At 39.9% G+C, this 27,231-nt stretch overlaps 1 long non-coding RNA gene across 1 annotated transcript in view; it reads left to right on the forward strand.

The window, feature by feature from the left end:
• LOC136176597 (uncharacterized) overlaps nt 1-27,231 on the forward strand; it is a 165,973-nt gene that overhangs the window by 86,481 nt on the left and 52,261 nt on the right. The window contains exons 2-3 of the long non-coding RNA XR_010664602.1: nt 2,996-3,066; nt 10,308-10,448. This is a non-coding gene — a long non-coding RNA (uncharacterized lncRNA). The remainder of the gene's footprint in view (nt 1-2,995; nt 3,067-10,307; nt 10,449-27,231) is intronic.

The raw sequence follows: 27,231 nt of genomic DNA on the forward strand, positions 1-27,231 counted from the left end.
ACCTGCCAATGCAGGAGATGTTAAGAGACGCAAGTTTGACCTGTGGGTTGGGAAGATACTCTGGAGGAAGGCATGGCAACCCGCTCCAATATTCTTGCCTGGAGAATCCCATGGACAGGGTAAATTTGTGGGCTATAGTCCAGTGGGTCTCAGAGTCGGACATGACTGAGGGACTTAGCAGCAGCAGCAGCTAATTTGAGATTTTGATTGTTCTTTTTCTAATTCTTTTAGGTGGTAGGTTATGTTGTTTGCAAATTTTCTTGCTTTTTGAGGAAAGTCTCTATTGCTCTGAATTGCTCTATATTCCCTCTTTTGGACTGCTTTTGCTGTAGATATTGTATGGTTGTATTTTCATTGTCATTTGTCTCAAAGCATTTTTTTATTTCCTCTTTGATTTCTTCATTGACCCATTGGGTTTTTAATAGGGTATTGTTTAGGCTCCGTGTAATCATTTTTTTTCTCATTTCTTTTTCTGTGGTTGATTTCTAGTTTCCTGCTGTTGAGGTCAGAAAAGATGCTTGAAATGATTAAATTTATCTTAAATTTCTTAAGGCTTGTTGCCTATCCTAGAGAACATTCCATGTGCAATTGAAAAGATCATGTATTCTGTAGGTTTTTTAAAATTCAATATCCTAAAAATATCAATTAAGTCTAACTGTTCTACCATGTCATTTAGAATATGGTACCTTACTGATTTTCTATCTGGAAGATCTGTCCACTGATGTTGGTGGGGTGTTAAAAATCTCCTACTATTATTGTATTGAATTCCTGTCAATTTCTCCCTTATGTCTATGTTTGTTTTATGTAAATACTCCTATATATATATACATATACATATATATATGTAAATGCTCCTATATTGAATGCATATATGTTAACAAGTGTAATATCCTCTTCTTGTACTGATCTTTTTTATCATTATATAGTAGTTTTCTTTATGGCCTTTGTTTTAAAGTCTATTTTGTCTGATATGAGTATTGCTGTCCCCACTTTGCTGTCATTTCCATTTACATGAAGTATCTTTTTCCACCTCCTTCCCTTCCGTCTGTGTGTATTCTTCACCCTACAGAGGGTCTCTTGAGGGCAGCACGTTGTAGGCTTTTCTTTTATTATCCAACTTGCCATTCTATGTCTTTTGATTGGAGCAGTTAGTCCACTGACATTTAAGGTGATTATTGGCAGACATATGTTTATTGTCGTTTTAAACCTTGTTTTCCAGTTGATTTTGCATTTCTTCTTTGTTCTTTTCTCCTTTTAGGGTTTGATGGTTTTATTTTATGGTTGTGTTCTCATTTTGGTTTTTGTGAATCTATTGTACGTTTCTGATTTGTGATTACCTTGCTTTTCAAGTGTGTTAACCCATTACTATATCTACTTGCTTTAGACTGATAGTCATATAAGCTCAAATGCAGTCTTAAAAAAACTACATTTTCTTAAAAAAAAAACAACCCAAAACTACATTTTCTTATGTCTCCACCCAACATTTTATGATTTTGATGTCTTCTTTTAAAACTTCATGTTTATCCTTTTGTTGTTCATTGTGGTTATAATCATGCTCACAATTTTTTTTTTATTTTTATTTAAAAAAAACCTGTGTAGTGGCTTATTTAAGTGATTTACCTTTTGTTTTATTAATTATATTAGAGTATAGTTGCTTTACAATGTTGTTTTAGTTTCAGGCATATAGCATAATGATTCAGTTACACATATATTCATTCTTTTTCAGATTCTTTTTCCACATGGGTTATCACAGAATATTGAGTAGAGTTCCCAGTGGGTCTTTGTTGATTATCTATTTTATGTATTGTAGTGTACATATGTTAATCTCAAGTTCTTTTTTATTCCCCTCTACCCCAGGTTTCCCTTTTGGTAATCATAAGCTTGTTTTCGAAATCTGTGAGTCTGTTTCTTTCTTTTTTTTTTAATAAGTTAATTTATAACATTAAAAATTAGACTCCACATGAGTGGTGCATGCCTGCTAAGTCACTTCAGTTGTATCTGACTTTGTGTGACCTATGGACTGTAGCCCGCCAGGTTCCTCTGTCCATGGGATTCTCCAAGCAAGAATACTGGAGTGGGTTGCCATGCCCTCCTCCAGGGGACCTTCTCAACCCAAGGACAGAAGCTGCATCTCGTATGTCTCCTGCATTGGCAGGCGGGTTCTTTACCACTAGTACCACCAGGGAAGGCCCCACATGAGTGATATCATATTGCATTTGTCTTTCTCTTACCTCACTTAATATGATAATCTCTAGCTCTGTCCATGTTGCTACAAATAGTATTCTTTAGTTCTTTTTAGTGGCTAAATAGTATTCCAGTGTATATATGTACCACATCTTCTTTTAAGTGATTCATTTTCTTATTGTGATTTTCTTTTTTCTGTAGGTTTTTCTTTTCTATTTAGAGAAGATCTTTTAATATTTCTTTTAGGATATGTGTAGTATTGTTGTATTCTTTTAATTTTTGTCTGAGAAATTCTTTATCTCTCCTTCTGGTCTAAATGATAACCTTGCTGGGTAGAATATCCTAGGTTGTAGGCTTTCACCTTTCAGGACTATGAATATATCTTGTCACTCCCTTTGGCCTGCAACATTTCTGTAAAGAAATCAGCTGATAGACTAGTAAGTTCCCTTGTGATTAATGTTTTGCTTTTAATATGCTTTTCTCTTGCTGCCTTTAGAATTGTCTCTTTAGCTTTTGCCATTATTATAATACATCTTGGTGTAGGTCTATCTGGGCTCATCTTCTTTGGGTTCCTCTGTGCTTCCTGTACCTGGACATCCATTTTCTTCTTTAGGTTTGGAAATTTTTCAGTCGTAATTTCTTCAGATACATTTTCAATCCCCTTTTCTCTTTTTTCTCCTTCTGGGATCCCTAGTATGTATAGATTGGCTTGCTTTTATATCATCCCTTAGGTCTCATATACTGCTTTCATTGAAAATGTTTTTTGTATTTGCAGTTCTAATTGGGTAATTTCTATTATTGTATGTTCCAGATCACTTATTCATTCTTCTGCACTATTTGGTTTGCTGTTTATTGCCGTCAGCTCAGTTTTCATCTTGGCAGGTGAGTCTAATTTTGATGTGCTCTTTATAATTCTAATTCCTTGTTATAGTCATATGCTTTTTTAATCGATAGCCTTTCTTATTTCCTTCAGTATTTTTATTAACTCCTTTTTGAACTTGCAGTCTCATCGACCGGGAAGTCTCATGTTACATTGTTCTTTCCTGGGAATGATCCTGACCTTTTAATTGGGAGCAGTTCCTCCACTTCTTCATTTTACTTATATTCCTCTGTGTGTGTGCTAAGTTGCCCAGTCATGTCCAACTCTTTGCGACTTCATGGACTGTAGCCTGCCAGGCTTCTCTGTCCATAGGACCCTCCAGGCAAGAATACTGGAGTGGGTTTCCACTCCCTTCTCTGGGGGATCTTCCTGACCCAGGGATCAAACCCAGGTATCCGACATTATGGGCAGGTTCTTTGCCATCTAGGAATTTAGGAGAAAGTTATCTATTGTGGTCTTGAAGAGCTATTTTTATGTGGGGACCACCCCTGTGTAGCCTGCATGAGTCTAATGTTTTTGATGTGAGGGCTGTTTATAGTATGGATACCCTCCACAGCTTTTCTCAGTGTGTGCTGGCTGTTATTCTCTTGACAGGGGGTGTGATTAATATTGCAGTGACTACAGCTGCACTGTATGTTGAATAGGGCCTCCTCTTTGCTCTGTGGTTGTCACATCCCTGTCAGGGGCAGAGTCTGTTCCCCAGTTGTTGGGATAGAAGCCCCCAGATTTGGTTCTAAGCTGCAGTATGAGGTGGGTGGGATTGGAGTGCTCCTGCTGGGAGAGGAGCTACTAAGTATTGCTTTGCAGGAGCTGTGGTGTTGCCTGTCACTTCTGTGAGCTCACAAAGTGCACTGTCCTTGGCCTCGTCTCAGCTGTGGGAATCTGCCTGGATGTCCCTCAGGTACTGTGCCCACAAAGCTGCCGATACACTTACATCCAGCTGCTGGATCCACTGTAGTTGTACACCACTGTACCCATCCTGTGAGCTATAGGAATCAGCCCAGACTGCAGCCCCATTTCTTTGTGTGTGTACCCACATAGCCTGCCACTGCTAATGCTGGACCCCCTCCAGCCATCAGAGCACCAGTAATCTGCTCGGATGTCTTGCAGCCCCTGCACTTACGAAGCCACCAGTGGTGCAAATCTGCCAAAATCACACAGTCACAGGGAACTGGCTCAGATTTCAGCCCCAGCTTCGCGTACGAGAAGCCTGCTGGTGCTTGTGTGCTCCCACAGCTCCTGGAGGCAGGCCCTTAGCCAGTGTGAACACGTGCAGAAGGAGGCTTCTGTGGTGGGGCTTTCCCCCTCTCTTTGTATGTGTGTTAACAATAAGGCTGCTATGGAGGACCTGGCTCCATTCTGTGCAAATCCCTGGTTGTGGCCCGGACCATGCTCTAGCCCCTTTGGGCTGTCTCTGCACAGCCAATCCCAGCCCTCTGCGGAAGCCCATGTTTCAGCACCTAGGCCCCATGCATACCACCAAGGCATGTTTCCAGCTGGAGAGTGCAGCAAGGTGGCTGGGACTGTCTTTGTGGTTTTCTCTGATTTCCACCTGCAGAAAGTCAGCTGCTGCTCTCTCCCGAGTCTTTGCGGTTCCCTATTTGTCCTGACTGATCTCCCAGCCAGTGACAGGGGTTCCCAGAGTGAGGGAGCCTTCCCCCGTTTTCAGCTCCCTCCCAGGGGTGCAGGTCTCATGCCAATTTCTTTTTTTCCATGTTGTCCTACCTGGTAACATAGTGACCTTTCTTGTAGCTTTGGTTGTATGAGATCTTCAGCCAGTGTCCAGTAGGTATTCTGTGAGACTTGTTCCAAATGTAGTTGTATTTTTGATGTGTTTGTGGGAGGAGGTGAGCTCCATTTCCTTCTGTTCTGCCATTTTGATCTCTGCCCTCTGCAAATATGTATTTTTAAAAATTTATTTAATTATTTATTTTTGGCTGTGCTGGATCTTTGTTGCTGCATGGGTTTTGTCTAATTATGGCAAGCAGGGGCTACTCTCTAGTTGCAGTGTGCAGGCTTCTCATTGTGGTGGCTTCTTGTTGCAGAGCACAGGCTCTAGGGCATGCGGGCTTCTTAGCTGTGGTATGTGGGCTCAACAGCTATGGCTCCCAGGCTCAGTAGTTATGGCACATGGACTTAGCTGCTCCGCGGCCCATGAGATCTTTCTGGATCAGGGATTAAACCCATGTCTCCTGCATTAGCAAGTGGATTCTTTACCACTGAGTTACCAGGAAAGCCCTCTGAAAATATTTTTGTTATTTGATATTAATGATGATCTCTTTTTTTTTTTGCCATGCAGAAAATCTGTATTGTATGAAGTAAAATTTATTAGCCTTATTATTAATATTTTGTTTTATGGCTTCTGTGTTTTAAGAAAACTTAGAAGCAGGGCACTCAAAGCCAGTGCTCTATGACAACCTGGAAGGATACTCTGGGAAGGGAGGTGGGGGGGTGTTCAGCAGGGATGGGACACATGTATACCTATGGCTGATTCATACTGATGTATTGCAGAAACCATCACAGTATTGTAAAGTAATCATCCTCCAATTAAAATAAATAAATTTAATTAAAAAAAAGAAAACTTAGAAAGGTTTAAGTTCTCCCCAGTTCTTCAGGTACTCAAGTTTTATTTCTTAATGCTTACTCCTTTGCTTCATTTAGAATTTATATTTGAGTAATGTTGCTAGTTGGTACTTGTATTAGTTACAAATTACATTCTAATACATGTAATAGATTTAACTACAAAACAGTTTCTCAGGGCCTTTTGGATTCTGTTTAGAAGAGAGGGAAGCTGGAGATAGCACTGCTTCCACTATTACAACAACAACCAAAAAAAACCACAAGACAATCTTTAAATCCAAGACTTTTGGGAATTTGTTGGAGAGCTGATGTTTCAGAGCAATCTAATTAATCTTAATTTTAGGAAAGCCAGGAGCCTCCAAGGAGATATAGCACAGGTGCACTTGCTTATTTGAGACTGACTCCATACCTGGACGCCATCAATCTGGTAAGAATTCAGTTCTAGGTTTTAAGGAATTGCTAAAGGCCGAATGTAGGCCAGTGTGAGAATTCAAAAATACTTCTGGGAGACACAAGTACATGGGCAGTCCACACTCACTTGTAGGCTCTTCTCCAAGGACCTTACCATGTGTTCTTATGAAAGACTGGGGCAACATGCAAGTCCTGAGAAAGTTTCTCTTGTGGTACAGGCCTGTAGGAAAGGAAGAACAGCCACTGCAGGGAAAGGCATCACACCCTACCCAGATCCTTTTCCCTTGTCTTCCCTATGGAACAAAAGCCTTAAGCTGCCGGTGAAGGGCAGTAAATCCTGTCATCAGGCAGCAAATCTTGTATTGGTGAAGACCAGCTGCAGCTGGAGAAAGAGGAAAAAAATCCCTGCCCTATAGGGGATCCAGATCATTAGAGATTTTCCAGCGGAAGGTGGGGTAGGATCATAAGGAAGGCCTTAACACTAAGACCTGGTGGGGGTGGGGTGGGTACAGTGTTTATCTAAAACTGACACTGAATCAGAAAAAGAAAACCTCCCTTTCCCTGTCAAGGAGACTTGTAAGCATCAAGTAATAGGTAATAGCAATCTACTGCTAAAATAGCATCAGGAAGATGTGAAGTTGAGGGTGGGGCAGACATTGATAAAATCTGTGGACAACCAGCCTCAACAATAAACACAGGTAATGTTAGATAAATTTGAAGCTTGCAATATATTGACAGTATCTATAGCACAAACAAAACCCAAAAGCAAGTCAGCTCTTGAGTATACTGACTCAATCTCTTACACTAAAGTCCTAGCAGAAGAAAAGGTGTGCCTATTTCCAGGCATAAAAACTATTTACCTCAGTCTTCATTGCCTTGCAATAGATGTCCAGCTTTCAACAAAAATTATTACAAGGCATACAAAGAAGGAAGAGAAAAATCACACACTATTAAGAGACAAAGCAATTAACAGAACCAGACTCAGATATGATACAGATACTGGCTTCATCAGATAAAGAAATTAAAGGAACTATAACTAATAAAGTTAAAGGACCCAGTAGAAAAAGTGGAAAGCCTTTAAAACTAGTTGGGTCAATTTCAGCAGAGAGATGAGAACTCTAGGACTAAAGAATCAATTGGAAATACTAAAAACAGAAAACACGGTAACACAAAAATTTCTTTTGTCTGGCTCATCAGTAGTTTTGACACAGAGAAGGAAAGAATCGGCAAACCTGAAGATAATTCAGTAGAACTATCCAAATTGAAATGCAAAGAAAAAAGTGGAAAAAGAAACCCCCAACAGAACAGAGCATCCTAGAGCTGTGGGACAATACCAAAGAGTCTGATATATGTGCAATTGGCATCACAGGAGAGGGAGGGAGGGAGGGAGGAGAGGAGAGAGAGAAAAAGTGAGAGAAAGAGAAAGCGAAAGAGACAGAAAGTGGGGAGGGGAGAAGAGGAGAGGGAGACAGAGGGAGGAAATGGGACAGAAGAAATATTTGAAGAAATAATGGCCAAGAAATGAATTTCAAATTAATGACAGATATAAAACCACAAATACAAGAAGATTAGAGAATATTAAACAGGATAAACAACTAAAAATACAGCTAGACACATCATACTTGAACTGCTGAGAACTAAAGAAAAAGGGAAGATCTTGAAGGCAGCTTGAAAAAAAAAGAAAGATTACATAAAGAAGAGGAAATTACAAACAGCAGACTTTTCATAAAAAACTATATAAGAAGGAAGACAGTGGAGCGACACTTTCAAAGTGCTGGAAGGGGAAAAAAGGGTTAACCTAAAATTCTATAGTAAGCAAAAAAAAGCTTAAAAGATTAAAGAGAAAGCCTTTTTCAGACCAATAAGCTTTCTCCTCTTTATAAAAATAGGAAATTGGCTGCCAGCCAGTGATTCTCCCATTTCTTATCTAACAGAACCCCAATTTAAAAAAATTGAGATAAATTTGATCATTTCAGAAATAAGCTCTATACTCATTAAGCAGTCGATCCCCATTCACTCACCTCCCCAGTCCCTGTCAAACACTCATCTGCTTTTTTGTATCTATGGAATTTCCTATTCTGAACATTTAATGGAGTCATACACCATGTGGCCTTTTGTGTCTGGCCTCTTTCACTTAGCATAGTGTTTTCAAGGCTCGCTCATGTTGTAGCATGTATCAGTACTTAATTTTTATAGCTGAAGACATTCCATTTTATGGATATACCACATTTTGTTTATCCATTCCTTAGCTGACGGACATCTGCATTGTTTCTGCCTTTTGGCTATTATGAGTAATGCTGCTATGAACAGAATTTCTGGGTCATATGGTAAACCTCGCCTTCATGGGTCACAGCCTTGTCATGGTGAAGGGGCTTGCAAAACTCACTGAAGCTATGAGCTGTGCTGTGCAGGGCCATCCAAGATGGACAAGTTATAGTATTGAGTTTTGGCAGGAAATGGCAACTCGCGCCAGTATTCTTGCATGGAAAATTCCATGGGCAGAGTCCAGGGGGCCACAGAAAGTCAGATATGACTGAGCAACTAAGCAGTAGCAGCAGCAGCAGCAAGGCTACTGTCAACGACAAAAGCAAAGAGGCTAAAAAGCTGAGCAGAAAATTTAATGGATTCATAGAATAGAGGAAAGAATTAAACTATGAATAAAGTTACTACAAATGTCTGTGTGCATCTGTGTGGGCCTGATAGGAGGGGCTCCAGTAAACACTATGAACTTTTGTTTGGGACCCTGAAAGGCCCATAGCAATAACTGGAAACAGACAAACCTTCACAGGGACTGAATCCTCTATGTCCCTGACTAAACTATGGTAATCTGGAATTGATGGTTGGATGGCATCACTGACTTAATGGACATGAGTTTGAGTAAACTCTGGGAGTTGGTGACGGACAGGGAGGCCTGGCACGCTGTAGTCCATGGGGTTGCAAAGAGTTGGACACGACTGAGCGACTGAACTGAACTGAACTGAACTGAATCTGGAATTCCCAGTGCCTCTAGCTTACCTTCCACCTATAAGAAACCAAACAAAGCCTGACAAGGATAGTGTGAGAAAGAGAAATTACAGGCTAATCTCACTTGTGAACATAGATTTTACAAGCCTAAACAAAATATTACCAAACCAAATCCAATAAATAATAAAAACAATAACACACTATGACTGAGTTGGCTTTATTTCAGGAATGTAAGGCAAGTTTAGGATTGAAAAAGCAATCACTACAATTTCATTCTTATTCTTTCTAATAGAATAAGAAAGAAGAGTTATACAATTCTTATTAATTGTATTAATTAATAAAATAATTAATAAAATAAAAAGTAATAAAATCAAAGAATTTGATAAAATTTATCAAAATTTGAACATCCATTCAAGAGGTAAAAAGTTTTCTTAAACAAGGAATAAAAGAAATCTAATACAGACTACTACTAAGCAAACCTATATAGAGAAGAAATGTTGAAAGTTTTTCCCTGAGATAAGGAGTGAGACAGGTATGTTTGCTATCATTCTTTATATTCAATATTATACTGGAGGTTCTAGTCCATGTAATAAGGCAAGAAAAAGAAGGAAGAGGGTAAGGATTGGATAGGTGGAAATAAAGTAGCTATAATTCAAAGATGATTTATATGTTGAAACTAAGTGAATTTAGCAAGATTACTAGATAGAATTATACTTATCTATCACATATATATAGATATACTATATATATATATAAATACATCCATATATAGATATATAGTATATATAAAATCAATAGAATTTTATACATTAGCAACAAATTCCATTTTATTTCCTAATGGAAATAAAAATAATACAATTTACAAGATCACCAAAAATAATCAAACAGCAAGGAATAAATCTAACAAAAGGTGTGCAAGAGCTTCATGCATCATTTATAAAATGTTATTCAGAGAAATTAAGAGACAACAAATAAATAAGGAATATTCCATTTTCATGTATTATCAATACTATAAAGATGTCATTTTTCTCCTGACTTGACCTATGATTTCAAGAAAATATCAATCTAAATATCAGTGATAATCTTTCATGTGTGTCTGAAAATTGACAATCTGAGTCTAAAATGTATATAGAAATGTAAAGAACCAAGAACAGCAAAGACAATCATGAAGAACAAAAATCATTTACCAGGTATCAAAATTTGACTTATTATAAAGATACAGTAATTAGAAAATCTGGACATCACCAGATGGTTGACACCGAAATCTGACTGATTATATTCTTTGCAGCCAAAGATGGAGAAGCTCTATACAGTCAGCAAAAACAAGACTGGGAGCTGACTGTGGCTCAGATCATGAACTCCTTATTGACAAATTCAGACTGAAACAGAAGAAATTGAAGAAAGTGGAGAAAACCACTAGACCATTCAGGTATGAACTAAATCAAATCCCTTATGATTATACAGTAGAAGTGAGAAATAGATTTAAGGGACTAGATCTGATAGAGTGCTTAATGAACTATGGACGGAGGTTCACGACACTGTACAGGAAACAGGAATCAAGACCATCCCCAAGAAAAAGAAATGCAAAAAAGCAAAATAGCTGTCTGAGGAGGCCTTGCAAATAACTGTGAAAAGAAGGGAAGCGAAAAGCAAAAGAGAATAGGAAAGATATTCCCATTTGAATGCAGAGTTCCAAAGAATAGCAAGGACAGATAAGAAAGCCTTCCTCAGTGATCAACGCAAAGAAATAGAAGAAAACAACAGAATGGGAAAGACATAGATCTCTTCAAGAAAATTAGAGATACCAAGGGAATATTTGATGCAAAGATGGGCTCAATAAAGGAAAGAAATGGTAGGGACCTAACAGAAGCAGACGATATTAAGAGGTGGCAAGAATACACAGAAGAACTGTACAAAAAAGATCTTCATGACCTACCCAGATAATCACGATGGTGTGATCACTCACCTAGAGCCAGACATCCTGGAATGTGAAGTCAAGGCCTTAGGAAGCATCACTACAAATAAAGCTAGTGGAGGTGATGAAATTCCAGTTGAGCTATTTCAAATCCTGAAAGATGATGCTGTGAAAGTGCTGCACTCAATATGCCAGCAAATTTGGAAAACTCAACAGTGGCCACAGGACTGGAAAAGGTCAGTCTTCATTCCAATCCCAAAGACAGGCAATGCCAAGGAATGCTCAAACTACCGCACAATTGCACTCATCTCACACACTAGTAAAGTAATGCTTAAAATTCTCCAAGCCAGGCTTCAGCAATATGTGAACCATGAACTTTCAGATGTTCAAGCTGGTTTTAGAAAAGGCAGAGGAACCAGAGATCAAATTGGCAACATCCAATGGATCATTGAAAAAGCAAGAGAGTTCCATAAAAACATCTATTTCTGCTTTATTGACCATGCCAAAGCCTTTGACTGTGTAGATCACAATAAACTGTGGAAAATTCTGAAAGATATGGGAATACCAGACCACCTAACCTGCCTCTTGAGAAGCCTGTATGCAGGTCAGGAAGCAACAGTTAGAACTGGACATGGAACAACAGACTGGTCAAGGCTGTATATTGTCATGCTGCTTATTTAACTTATATGCAGAGTACATCATGAGAAACACTGGGCTGGATGAAGCATAAGCTGGAATCAAGATTGCCAGGAGAAGTATCAATAACCTCAGATATGCAGATGACACCACCCTTATGGCAGAAAGTGAAGAAGAACTAAAGAGCCTCTTGATGAAAGTGAAAGAGGAGAGTGAAAAAGTTGCTTATCGCTTAACATTCAGAAAACTCATGGCATCTGGTCCCATCACCTAATGGCAGATAGATGGGGAAACAGTGGAAACAGTGGCTCACTTTATTTTTTTGGGCTCCAAAATCACTGCAGATGGTGATTGCAGCCATGAAATTAAAAGACCCTTACTCCTTGGAAGGAAAGTTATGACCAACCTAGACAGCATATTGAAAAGCAGAGACATTACTTTGCCAACAAAGGTCTGTCTAGTCAAGGCTATGATTTTCTCAGTGGTCACGTATGAATGTGAGAGTTGGACTATAAAGAAAACTGAGTGCCGAAGAATTGATGTTTTTGAACTATGGTGTTGGAGAAGACTCTTGAGAGTTCCTTGGACTGCAAGGAGATCCATCCAGTCCATCCTAAAGGAGATCAGTCCTGTGTTTTCATTGGAAGGACTGATGCTGAAGCTGAAACTCCAATACTTTGGCCACCTGATGCAAAGAGCTGACTCACTTGAAAAGACCCTGATGCTGGGAAAGATTGAGGGCAGGAGGAGAAGGGGATGACAGAGGATGAGATGGTTGAATGTCATCACCAACTCAATGGACATGGGTTTGGGTGAACTCTGGGAGTTGGTGATGGACAGGGAAGCCTGGCCTGCTGTGGTTCATGGGGTCGCAAGGAGTCGGACACAATGAGCGACTGAACTGAAGTGAATTAGAAAATGTGACACTGGTGCAAGAATAGACAAAGTGACACAACAAAAGAGAGAATACAGAAACAGGCCTATAAATATACAGATGTTTGATTTATGACAATGTGGCACTGCAGATCAGTGGAGAAAGGAAGACTCTTAAGTAAACGCAGCTAGGTCATTTGGATATCCTTAGGTTAAAACAAAGGAAGCACCCTCTACCTCAAACTATGCAGAAGATTCAACTCCAGATGTACAGTATATCTAAATGATGAAAGTAAAACCACACAATAAAGAGTCTGACTCATTTTTTATGTTTGACTGCCAATAGCTTTTTAAAGCCTCAGCCCTCTCTCTTCCCCTTGTGCCCTCTATTGGGTGAAACTGGTAAGAAAGCCTGGTTTCTCTCCTTTGGTACTGGTGGAAGATTCACATAAGGCCCTTCCTCATAAATGGGAACAATTACCCTGCCCCAAACACCAAATTTACGATAAGAAGTCCAAGCCAGTCTCTTTGCTTGCTCAGGATCTTTTTTTGAGGGTCTGCCCTGCTCTCCCCAGTGATCTCAACTATGTAAGCAATGAAACTTCTCATAACTTTTTGACGTGTGCCTCTGACATCATTAGTCTTGACATTTGAGTCAAATTTTGGGTAGAAGCCTATCTTGTTGCTTTAGGGTAGTTACAACATATCAGAAAGCTTCTAGAATATAACACAGAGGAATATCTTCATGACCTTAAGGATAGGAAATTTTTCTTTAAAGGGACACATAAAGCATTAACCATAAAGAAAGGCTGATGTATCAGACTACATTATAATCAAGATCTTTTGTTCATGAAAAGATACCATTAAGAGAGTAGAAAGAAAGCCACAGAAGGGTAAAAGATTGTGTGTGTATGTGTATAGTCAATGATATTGTATACATACATATGACATTTAGTCTACAAATTGGGTTACATCCAGAGTTCTAAAGAAAAAAATGTCTAAATCAATAGAAAGAGGCAGACAACCCACTAGATGAATGGGCAAGAGACTTGAACAAGTACTTCATAGAAAAAGATATCTATCTGGCCAGTAAACAAATGAAAAGTTTCTCAATTTCATTAGAAGTCACAGAAATATAAATAATTAAAACCACAATGAGATACTATTATAGGCCTACCCTAAAGTATTCAATTAAGAAGACTGACAATGCCAAAAGATGACAAGGTTCTGGAGCAACTGAAATGTCCATACAGACCTGGCAGGAGTGTAAACTGGTACAATCACTATGGTAAACTGTTTGGTAGCATCTATTAAAGCTTGTTGTTGTTTAGTCACTGAGTCATGTTCAACTCTTTTGTGACCCCATGAACTGTATCTAGGAATACAGTCTATGAATCTATGAATGATTTTCAAATGTATGGTCAACTGAGATTTGACAAGAGTGCCAAAACACTTCAGTGAGGGAAAGAATTTTTAAACAAATGGTACAACGGCAACAGAATATCTGCAAAGAGTGAATTTGGGCCCCTATCATACCAGATGAAAATTAACTCTAAATGGATCAAAGACCTAAATTTAAGAGCTAAAACTATAAAACTCCTAGAAGAAAACATAGAAGAAAGTCTTTAGATCTTGGATTTGGCAGTATTGTTTTTCTATATGATACCGAAAACATAAGCAAATAAAGAAAAAAGTAGAGAAACTAGACTTCATCTGAACTGAAAACTTTTGTGCTTCAAAGGACACTGTAAGATAATGAAAAAAAAAAAGGACACTTCAAGATAATGAAAAGACAACCCAAATAATGGGAGAAATATTTGCAAATCATGTATCTAATAAGATTCTAGTATCCAGAATACATAAAATGTAGCAACAAAATGACAAACAATCCAATCCAAAAGACAGGCAAAAGGCATGGACAGACATTTCTCCAAAGAAGATACACAAAGAGTTAATAAATATATGAAAAAATGTTCAATATCACTGGCCAGTAGGAAAATGCAAATTAAGACCACAGTGAGATATCACTTTGTGACCATAACGATGGTTATAATAAAATAGATAATAACTAGAGTTGGTGAGACTATACTGCTTGTGGTAATGTAAAATGATGCAGCCACTTTGGAAAACAGCCTGGCAGCTCCTCAAAAGGTAAAACATAGAGTTGTCATATGACCCATATTCTACTCTAGGCATATACCCAGAAAAATGAAAACATGTCCATACAAAAATTTGTACATGAGTGTTCACAGCAGTATTTCTAATAATAGCCAAAAGGCAGAAACTGCCCACCAACTGATACATGGATAAACGAATATGGTATATATCCATATATGGGACATTATTCAGTCATAAAAAAATGAAATACCAGGCTACAACATGGGTGAAACTTTCAAACATTCTGCTTAGTGAAAGAAGCCCATCTCAAAAGACAAAACCGTATGATTCTATTTATATTAAATGTCCAAAACAGGCAAATCTATATATAAAGAAAGTAGATTAAGTGAATTTCTAGGGTTGGGGAATGGGAAGGTTGAGAGGTGATGATTTAAGGATATGGGGTTCTTTTAGGGTGATGAAATGTTCTTAAATTGAAGGTGGTGATAGTTGCCTAACTCTGTGAATATACTAAGAATCACTGATTTTAATCTTTAATTGGGTGAATTACATGATATGTGAATTATATTTCAATTAAAACCATTCCCCAAAAACACTATTAGCATGAAGGTTTTGTCCCCTGATCCAGGCCTAAGTAAGAATATTTAGAAAATGATTTAAGACAAATAAACTATTACTACATGTTATTTTAAAAATTCCTTCTTATTATCTATGCAAAACCAAAATAGATCCTTACATTTAAGATAATTTAGGAATATACAAAGTAGTTTTTATTACTTCCCTACATGTATTACAAAGCCTAAAATTTCATGTGCTGCCTTGACATTCTAAGCCTTACATTAAGGGTCTCAAAGGCCTAACCGTGAGTTCTACCCTCGCTGCTTTGCCCCTCACCCAGAGGGAAAGGTCCCCTATTCACTAGTTTCCCTATTGGCTGGACCAGCTGCACACGACCCATCGTTAACCTAATGGGCTTCAGCGCCCCACAGCCTGTGGAATTATTCAAACAAATCAGATCTTTTGCGGGAACCGAGGGTCACCTTTCCCCTTTGTTACTACAGAGCCTGCCTTCTGCAGCCCGTTTGTTCACACATCTGGGAGCAGCCCCGTGTGGCACAACACGGTGTTTTGAGTCTTCCTCCCCTGAGATGTGAATATGTGTGATTAAAAAACTGCTTTCAATCGCAGAGGTCCAGTGTCAGATGTTGTGTGTTTGGCTATTCCCAGAATCTGAGGGTGGGTCTCTCCCAGTGGGATGAAGAGAAGGTGAACAGGATACTTTATTTCCTACCCAATCAGCTCCTGCTTCCTGAAGCTGCTGCCATCATGTTGTTGCTGCAGCATTTCTCACTCTCCCGTTAGCCTGACCTCTTGCCCCAGGAAAAAAACCATCAAATACAGCAAACCTGGCACCAGCTCCAACCCGTATACCGTTTACCTTAGAAATAACCCACAGTCACTGTCTTCCCACTAAGCCATTAAAACCTGTGCTGCAAACTCCTCTATAGCACCTTACACAGTCCTTCCTCCTCTGTTTCAGAGCTGAGGACTCAGAGCCAAAGACAGTCTTACGCCTTTTGGCAGAGTAGGTCTTTAGTACAGGTTTATTTATTGATTTGGTACCCACTGACAGGGTGCTTGTGTGGACAGAGCAATGGGATCAGTGCCTTCCTAAACAGGGGCACATTCATGTAATGAACACATGAGTGTGTTCATTTAAAATGATGTGGGCATGGGCCTTCACATTTACCCTTCCTGCTTCATGGTTTATAGAGAACTCTGGAGGGCTACACAGCTATAAAGGATTCAGACTCATCTGTTTCTAGAAAACTTACTAAAGTCAAATTCTGCTTCCATGATAATGCTTTGTGTTAGTTGCTCAGTCGTGTCCGATTCTTTTGCAACCCCATGGACTGTAGTCCATCAGGCTCCTATGTCCATGGGATTTTCCAGACAAGAATACTGGAGTGGGTTGCCATTTCCGTCTCCCATGATAATGCTGCTGCTGCTGCTAAGTTGCTTCAGTTGTGTCCGACTCTGTGCGACCCCATAGATGGCAGCTCACCAGGCTCTCCCGTTCCTGGGATTCTCCAGGCAAGAACACTGGAGTGGGTTGCCATTTCCTTCTCCAATGTGTGAAAGTGAAAAGTGAAAGTGAAGTCGCTCAGTGGTGTCCGACTCTTAGCGATGATGCTACAGCACCTCAATTATTGCTATAATAGAATTTCTTTAGGAAACTTCAAGGTTACTGATTAATATGTACCATGGGTCATATCATAGCCTCATAAGAAAAATCCTCACAGAGGCCACTGCTATGATTTTTGCCCCTCAATATAAGCCTTACAAAGGAGTTATGCTGTGTTTTGTCCCAGGTGCTGCGGACAGAGTGGCATAGTTGCTGCCACTCAGAAGCAATGTTTTTATACAAAAGCATTTTTATTAGTGCCAAAGAGCTAAGATTTCTAGGGAGTTGGACAGTCAGGCATTAAGATTATCAGCACACACACAGCAGGTTGCTACACTATGCAGAAGTGTAGCAGGTATCAGTAAATGACAGCCAGAGATGTTCCCTGATGGCTCAGCGGGTAAAGAAGCCACTGGTGATGCAGGAGATACAGGAGACGCAGGTTCAATTCCTGGGTTGGGAAGATCCCCTCCCTAGAGGAGGGCATGGCAACCCACTCCAGTATCCTCGCCTGAAACAATCCCATGGGTAGAGGAGCCCAGGGGTCCACGGTCCACAGGGTTGCAGAGAGTCATACACGACTGGGCACACAAGCACTAGAGGGAAGCATCTGCCCACTCAGTGAGTCCTGGGGACTCAGGGACAGGAACTTTAAAAGGTCATTCATTTTGCAAAGGAAACCATCAATGAAATGAAACGAAAATCTACTGAGAGAAAATATTTCCAAATGATATAAGTGATAAGGGGTTAATATCTAAAATAAATAAATAGTGCATACAACTCAATATCAAAACAAACAAACCACCTGATTAAAAAATGGGCAGAAGACCTGAATAGATATTCTTTCCAAAATGTTCACTTCACATCTAACAGAATGGTTATCATCAAAAAACCACAAATAAATGTTGGTGAGGATGTGGAGAAAAGAGAACTTTCATACACTGTTGGAGGGAATGTATATTGGTACAGTCACTGTGGAAAACAGTATGGAGGTTCCTCAAAAAACTAAAAACAGAACTACCATATGGTTCAGTAATTCCGCTTTTGTGAATTATCCAAAGAAATATCCAAAGAAAACAAAACCGCTAATTCGAAAATATACATGTACCTCAGTGTTCATGGCCATATCATTTATAATAGCCAAGATACAAAAGCAACCTAAGTGTCCATCAATAGATGAATGGATAAAAAACTGTGACTATATATGTGTATGCATATATGTACATACACATACCAGGGAACATTAGCTATAAAAAAAAGTATGACAATTTTCCAGTTGCAACAATGTGGATGGACCCATAGGGTATTATGTTTAGTGAAACAGAGAAAGACAAATACTGTATGTTATCACTTATATATAGAATCTAAAAAATAAGACAAATAAATGTATATGACAAAATAGAAACAGACTTATAGAGAACAAATGAGTGGTTACCATAGGGAGAGAGAAGGAGGGAGGGGCAAGGTAGGGGTATGGAATTAAGAGATACAAACTACTATGTATAAAATAAATAAGCTACAAGGAAGCACAGGGAATATAATAAATATTTTATAATACATTTAAATGGAGTATAATCTATAAAAATTTTGAATCACTAGGTTATATACCTAAAACTAATATAATATTGTAAATCAACTATACCTCAAAAAATATGTGAATTTACACCTTTGAACCATATACTTGATAAGCTTCAAATCAATGGAAAGCTTAATTTTAAAAATCATTCATAGAAAGCTCACACATAAAAATACTAGACGAGCACATGGAATAATTTTTTTTTTCATTTATTTATATTAGTTGGAGGCTAATTACTTTACAATATTGTAGTGGTTTTTGTCATACATTGATATGAATCAGCCATGGATTGGAGAGAGAGAGAATAATAAGACTATGAAATCATAAAATAAAGGATTAATTTCTTCTACTACACAGAATAACTTCTGAATGACCTAACACCATAAACAAAGCCAAAAGACAAACTACAACCTGAAAAAATTGCAACTCTTACTACAGACAAAGGCTAATCTCCTTTGTACATAAAGAGTACCTATCAATTGAGTAGAAATATTAGCAAAGGAAAGAAAATCCATAGAAAAAGAAGTATCAATGACTTAAAATATGAAAAAATGTTCAAATTTATTTAAAATAAAATAACATAAATGCAAATTAAAATCACATCACAAATCCATATTCATAAAATCCAAAAGTTTGATAGCACAAACTTTTGGTAAGTTGAAGAGAAATCAATAACTTTTTACTTCACTGATGGGAGTGTAAAATGCTACAATATCTATGGAGAACAATTTTAGAAATATTATAAATTACAAATACATTTCCCCTTCGACCCAACAAATACAACTCTGGGAAGTATTCTAACATTTAATTCCATCTTGGCAACAGCTTTTCAGAGGACCTAGACTAACACATACACTTTGTTTGGGGAAGTTGGAAAAAGTAAGACTATACATCCATATTTGCTAGTATTACATACTAGAAAGGTATAGAAGAAAATAATAGAAGCAATAGAAATGGTGTGGCAGGGAGAGAACAAGACTTTTGGAACCATGTAAAGGCATTATCTATGCAAAATAAATTTAAAAATGCTCCTTTGCTAACTCTTAGAGAAAGATTTTTTTCCTAAAGTTTCTATTGTGAAATACTTATAGACTCATGGGAAACTGCAAAGATAGTAGAGGTCCCCTGCACCCTTCACCAATTTCTCCCAATGGTTATGTTTTACACAATTATGGTAACATATGAAAACCAGTAAACTGACACTGATAAAATGTGTGTGTGTGTATGGTTGTAAGCCACTTTATCACATACCAATCTGTATAACCATCACTTCTATCAAGGTACAGAATTATCCCATCATCACAAAGAACTAGGAGAAAAATTTTGATTGCACACTATGGAAGGAAAGGTGTTAGGAATTTAGGCCTAAATCTAAAGCTCAAACTCAGAATGTCTTGCTTTGAAGAAAGCAACTGTTATATCTCTCCAACGTTAAGGTTGGCTGAGGCACTAGTCAAGTAGATCAATAACATGTCTGTGTCCTCATTCTCATTCTGAAATTGGCTAAGATATGGTAGGAGCTGAGATAAAAAGCTATAACATTATAATGATTCATCAAGAAAATCTCCATTAAATAACAGGTGCTAAATACCATAGCTGATCCTCAATTCTGAACATTAAATCAGCCTTAACTTGCTAGATTTCAGCTCAAATTCTAGTATTTATATAAGAGCCAGCTATGTAAATGAAGCTAAACTCTATGAGACTGATACCTAGGGTCAGTAAACAACATATAAAGGCCTTGCTGGTAGAAATGTAAACTGCAACAACTCCTTAAGAAGGGGAAGTGGCTATGGATATCAAAGGCTTATAAATGTGCCAACTTGTGGACTCACTAATACCACTTCTAGGAATTTATCTTAAGGAAATAATTAAGTGTATATAAAAATCCCATGGACAGAGGAGCCTGCCGGGCTACAGTTCATAGTCGCAAAAATTTGGACAGGACTGAAGCAATTTAGCATACATGCACGCAAAACCTTATTACTTAGTATGATCATCAAAAGAAATTATTAAATTTCACACTAGAATTGTAACAGGAGGGAAATGGACAGCACACAACTTTTGAAAGCATGACATAGATACAACATAAACTTATTAGAATCAAATGGGTCCAAGATGGAAGACAAGTTGACTTCAACTAGAACTTGATCCTCAATCAGCAAGCTAAAGGACACACTCAGAGGCTCCATGACAGTTCCAAGGCACTGTCAAAAGACCAAGCAGTGGGCAGTGGCCCAATTCCTGGAAATCTCCATCCTTTCCCCAAAATAGCATATGAAATTACCCAGCCCATAAAAACTAACCATGCCACTTTTCGCCACCACATTCACCTTCTGTAATGGCCTACACTCTGTCTGTGGAATGTGTTTCTCTCTAAATAAACCCACTTCTTACCTATCACTTTGTCTCTCACTGAATTCTTTCTGTGGTGAGACATCAAGGCATCTTGTTGTCTGTTTTTCAAGACAAGAACCTGAGCTTCATTAGGTCCTGAAACCAGGTACTATGGGTTTTGGCTGGGTTTGAGTCCCAGCCATGTGGATTAGAGTCCCAAGCAGGGTTTTGGCTGGGTTTCATTCCTGTCCATGTGTGTTCAAGTCCCAATCTAAGGTAAACAATTTCAGAATATATTCACTTAATGCAAAAGAAGGCAGTAAGGAGGAAAACAGCAAAAAAGATATGAAACATAGAGAAAACAAACTCAAAATGGTAGACATAAATCTAACCATATCAATAACAACATTAAATGTGAGTGGACTGTGTAACAGTATCTTCAATCAGTTCAGTTTATCGCTCAGTCGTGTCCGACTCTTTGCGACCCCATGAATCGCAGCATGCCAGGCCTCCCTGTCCATCACCAACTCCCAGAGTTTACTCAAACTCGTGTCCATCGAGTTGGTGATGCCATCCAGCCATCTCATCCTCTGTTGTCCCCTTCTCCTCCTGCCCCCAATCTCTCCCAACATCAGGGTCTTTTCCAATGAGTCAACTCTTCGCATGGGGTGGCCAAAGTACTGAAGTTTCAGCTTCAGCATCAGTCCTTCCAATGAACACCCAGAACTGATCTCCTTTAGGGTGGACGGGTTGAATTTCGTTGCAGTCCAAGGGACTCTCAAGAGTCTTCTCCAACACCATAGTTCAAAAGCATCAATTTTTCAGTGCTCAGCTTTCTTCACAGTCCAACTCTCACATCCATACATGACCACTGGAAAAACCATAGCCTTGACTAGACGGACCTTTGTTGACAAAGTAATGTCTCTGCTTTTTAATATGCTATCTAGGTTGATCATAACTTTCCTTCCAAGGAGTAAGCGTCTTTTAATTTCATGGCTGCAATCACAGTATCTTAGATGGTAAGAAAGCTGATTCTTTAGCTCCTGTGTTTGATCTGGCTGCCTATCATAAAATTTCAAACCTTGCATCAAAAAATAAACTTATAGTCCTGAGAGTGAGATAGCTTTTCTGTTTCACTTTGATCTCTACTGACTTCATCCAAAAATCCTCCTCAAATGACTTATCTGCAGACTTCCTGCCATAAGAATTCTAATAGATCTCTGATTCAACATGAATAAACCTTTGTTTTCTCATTCACCCGTCACATTCTCTCAGTATGCTTCACACTGCATCTCAGGGGACATACATATCCCATGCCTTAGCAGTGAGCCATCTGAAAACATAATCTATTTTTCAAATATAAACCAGGTTACAAAAGTGGCCCCTGGGGAACCTGGAGTATGTTCAGGTTGCCAATCAAGAACTATTCCAAATATTTTCTCCCATTCTGAGAGCTTTATTTTTGCCTTGTTTCTGATTTCCTTTGTTGTGAAAAATCCTTTAAGTTTAGTTCAGTTCAGTTGCTCAGTCGTGTCTGACTCTTTGCGACCCCATGAACCACAGCACTCCAGGCCTCCCTGTCTATCACCAACTCCCGGAGTCCACCCAAACCCATGTCCATTGTGTCGGTGATGACATTCAACCATCTCATCCTCTGTCGTCCCCTTCTCCTCCAGTCCTCAATATTTCCCAGCATCAGGGTCTTTTCCAATGAGTCAGCTCTTTGCATCAGGTGGCCAAAATATTGGAGTTTCAGCTTCAACATTAGTCCCTCCAATGAACACCCAGGACTGATCTCCTTTAGGATGGACTAGGTGGATCTCCTTGCAGTCCAAGGGACTCTCAAGAGTCTTTTCCAACACCACAGTTCAAAAGCATCAATTCTTCGGCATTCAGTTTTCTTTATAGTCCAACTCCACATCCATACATGACTACTGGAAAAACCACAGCCTTGACTACACAAACCTTTGTTGGCAAAGTAATGTCGCTGCTTTTTAATATGCTGTCTAGGTTGGTCATAACTTTCCTTCCAAGGAGCAAGCGTCTTTTAATTTCATGGCTGCAATCACCATCTGCAGTGATTTTGGAGCCCCCTAAAATAAAGTGAGCCACTGTTTCCACTGTTTCCCCATCTTTTGCCATGAAGTGATGGGACCGGATGCCATGATCTTAGTTTTCTGAATGTTGAGCTTTAAGCCAACTTTTTCACTCTCCTCTTTCACTTTCATCAAGAGGCTCTTTAGTTCTTCTTCACTTTCTGCCATAAGGGTGGTGTCATCTGCATATCTGAGGTTATTGATATTTCTCCTGGCAATCTTGATTCCAGCTTGTGCTTCATCCAGCCCAGTGTTTCTCATGATGCTTGGGTCCTAATTGTTTATTTTTGCTTTTACTTTCATTATTCTAGGAGGTGGGTCAAAAAAGAAGCAACAGACAAAAGGTTAATCTCCAAAATAAACAATTCATGGAGCTCAATATCAAAAAAAACAAACAATCAAAATATGGGTGGAAGACCTAAACAGACATCTCTCCAAAGTCACACAGGACATACAGATGGCCAAGAGATATATGAAAAGATGTGCAGCATCACTAATTACTAGATAAATGCAAAACAAAACAACAATGAGGTATCACCTCACACTGCCAGAAAGACAATTATCAAAAAATCTACAAACAATAAATGCTGGAGAGGGTGTGCAGAAGAGGTAACCCTCTCAAACTTTTGGTGGAAATGTAAATTGATACAGCCACTGTGAAGAACTGTATGGAGGTTCCTTAAAAAACTAAACACAGAACTACCATGTGACCTGAGGCCTGAGTGGGCAGCTTGGCCTTGACACGAGAGGCCGACCGCAGCCCAGGCCGCTGGGTGAATCATTCCTACCTACCCAGGAATGTGGTGGAACTGGGAGCAGCCGCAGCGCCCGAGGAGGCCCCACCCAGACTGTCTCCTCCAGGCAGGCACTAACCTTACTGAGGCGCCCACAGGCACCCGAATCCACAGTTCATAGGAGCGGGCCACCAAGCCGGGGCTGAGCCACCGCCCTCCAGCGGTCCCTTGGCGCCTCATTCTCATGTGCGGTGGCTGGCTGCCGCGCGAGGGCCCAGCGTCGAGGCTCAGAAGGCAGGGCGGGGCGTGCAACGCCCTGCGGAGGCCGTTGCGCGCGTGCGCACGCGTCATAGGCGCGCGGCCAGAGCTTGGTGTGGCCGGGGCGCGCGGGCGCCCTGAGGACCCTTCCGTCTGCTGCTCCGCCTCAGCGTGCTTCTCTGCCTGTTCCGCCTGCTCGCGGCACTCGGCCAGCACCGGCAGGCGGGAGACCGCCAGCCCCGGGCCAGCGTCCCGCAGCCTGACCGTCCCGGTAAGCGGGGACGGGGGCGGCGGGGATCGGGCAAGCACCATGAGGGGCTGGTCTGCGGCCAGCGGACAACCCTCCGCGGACTCTGAGGTGTGGTATTGCGGCCGCCCCGGAGCGGTCCCTTTGTGAGTGGATGAACCTGGAATGTCCTTGCTTCTACCCTCTGGGAGCGTGCCAGAAGAGGAGCTGCCCCCATGGAAGACCCCGTGTGAATGGAGACTCCAGGGCGCTCTCTGCATTTGCTGCCACCGGGAGGCCCAGTGTGGAGGACGCCAGCTCGAGACCTATGAGAGGGCAGGGTTGGCCTCTGTTGTTGTTTCAGTGGAAGACCATTCGGGAATAGAAGGGAGCCTTAGGAGCCTGCACCGTGGGGATGGACTCCACAGAGGACTGGTATACGGGAGGACCTGAGTTCCGCCCCAGAACTGCCTGGAAGGAATCTAAGTGGAGGGAGGGATTCAGGAGTATCTTTCCTTATGCCCAAAGATCTCTGGCCTTGACCTCCTTCAGGGTTTAATGTGCCCTAGGTTGTGTCCTTCCAACATGGTCGAGAGGCAGGGGCCCTGTAGGGCTGCACTTTTGTCCATTCCTCCCCTGTACCCCATTAGAATGAGTATGCTCTGGGGTAGGTCAGTTGGCTCCAAGCTGGATCTTAGTGTGGAGGCATTAACACTAAGAGAACAAGGTTAGGGGAGTGGGGGAGGACCAGGGAGTCCTCTGAAACAAAGAAAGGAAGTTTGAGACCTTAGACTTGACCCTCAGGAAGAAAATGGTAAAATCAGGTAGAATAATTGACTCTGGCAGGTCCTGTAAAGAAAGTACTTTGAAGGAAAAAAGAAAGGAAATGAAGGTTTATTGAGCACCAGTGTGCTAGGCACTACACTAGCAATGTTTAAACCTATAACTCTTAAAATAACCTTGTGAAATTATCCCTTGAGGGGTAATTAAACTGAGACAGATTAAGCAATTTGAGAAAGGTTATAAGGATTAGAATCATGAAATATGTTTTTCAGATTTTATTTGGAAAGAAATATCAGAGACTGCAACGAGAATGTATGTTTTGTCTAAGATCTAGAACTATAAAACTCTTAAGAGAAAGAAGGAGAAGATCTTCATGGTCTTGGATTTGGGATTGGTTTCTTCAGTATGACATCAAAAGCACAGACAAAAGAAAAAATAGAAAAACTGGGCTTTATCAAAATTTAAAACTTTTGTTTATCAAAGGATGCTATCGTGAAAGTGAAAAGACAACCGTGGAATGGGAGAAAATATTTGCAGATCTACAGCTGATAAGGGGTTAATATCCAGTTAAAAACAGAACTTTTACATCTCAACAAGAGCAAAAAACCCAATCTAATTCAAGAATGAGGAGAGGACATGACATGAATATACATTTCTTCAAACAGAAGATATACAAATGATCAACTAGCACATGAAAAGATGCTCAACATCATCATTAGTTATTAGGGAAATGCAATGAGATATTTTTAAAAAGTCAAACTGTAGTGAGATATTCTCATCCACAGAAGGCTGTTCTTGAGAGAAAAAAGGGATATAACGTGTCTGCAAGGATATGGAATATAATATAAAGGATATAACATGTCTGCTGCATTGCTGGTGGAAGTGTGAAATGGTGCAGCTGCTGTGGAAAATGTTTCATGGTTCTTCAAAATATTAAAAAAACTTCCATATGACCTAGCAATTCTACTCTAGGGTAAATATCCAAAAAAAAAAAAAATATGATGGGTTATGGAAACTGACTAAATTCCAAAATTTGGTAGCTTTCTCCCATGAGCAGAGAAATCATATCTTTTGTATTGGTTACCTAACATCATCCCTGCTAACCTTGGCTCACCATTTAACCTCCACCTCTGAGGAAACACAATGGATATGATGAGCTTGTGATTGCATAGTTTCTAGAGATAAGTTCTGAAGAATTGGTCTTCTCATCCCCCTTTAGCCCACATTGAACTAGAGAGAGGGTCTGACGCTGATATTAAAAAAAAAAAAAAGCTTTTAGCTTTCCTTACTTATCTTTTCAACTTTCTTCAAGAAAAATTTATTGAATACCTACTCTATATAAAGCTGTGGGAACTATCTCTATTGTTCCTCAAACTGAAAAATCTGGGCTCCTTTTTCTCTCTGTAAAACCCTTTGATTTGGGTTGCTTCCCTACTTTTCAAAAGTTTCTTTTGCATTTTCATTTCTTGGGGAATACCCCTGTGCGGGTGTGCTAAGTCTCTTCAGTCATGTCCAACTCTGTGTGACCCTATGGGCTGTAGCCTGCCAGGCTCCTCTGTCCATGGGATTCTCCAGGCAAGAATATTGGAGTAGGATGCCATGCCCTCCTCCAGGGGATCTTCCCAACCTAGGACCGAACCCAAGTCTATTACATCTCCTGCATTGGCAGGCAGGTTCTTTACCAGTAGCACCACCTGGGAAGCCCTGAGGAGTACCCTTCCACATGTTCTGAAGATCACTGTTAATTATATTTTTGAGCCTTTTAGGAATGTCTGCCAGTAACATATCAAGAATTAAAATGAAGGCACAAAAAAATAACTTATATTTAATATGCAGGATGAGATGTTTCCAGCCCTAATAGGCTGCAGGCTCTCCATAGCTACATGTCTTTTGTAGAATAAGCTGAGGGAGAGGAGTTCCCTAGATGCCTTCTCCTCTATTTCTTCCCTGGCTCATACTGTGGAATTAGGGTGTACCTTACTTATACACAATTTCCACACTGCAGACATATGCCTTACTGCCTTACAGATATTTCTCTTACTTTCATGGTTACAGCAGTATATTTTCTATTACTGGGTAACACATTACTGCAGATGTAGTTTAAAACATCCTACAATTTATTGTCTCATAGTCTCTGTGGCCTCAGAGGATAAGATGGTTAGATATCATCATTGACTCAATGGACATGAATCTGAGCCAACTCCAAGAGGAAGTAGAGGGCAGAGGAGCCTGACATGCTGCAGTCCATGGGATTGCAAAGAGTTGGAAGTGACTTAGTGACTCAACAACAACAGTCTTTGTGGGGCAAGAGTCCAGCTTGGTCCCCTGCTTAGGGTCTTACAAGGCTGCAGTCAATGCAGTGTTGTCTGGGCTGTGTTCTCATCTGGAGGCTTGACTGGGGAAGAATCTTCCAGGCTCACTCAGCTTGTTAGCAGAATTCATTTCTTTGCAGTTGTGGTACTGAGAGCCTAGCTT

Source organism: Muntiacus reevesi, chromosome 10 (assembly GCF_963930625.1).
Source record: "Muntiacus reevesi chromosome 10, mMunRee1.1, whole genome shotgun sequence".
NCBI lineage: Eukaryota > Metazoa > Chordata > Mammalia > Artiodactyla > Cervidae > Muntiacus > Muntiacus reevesi.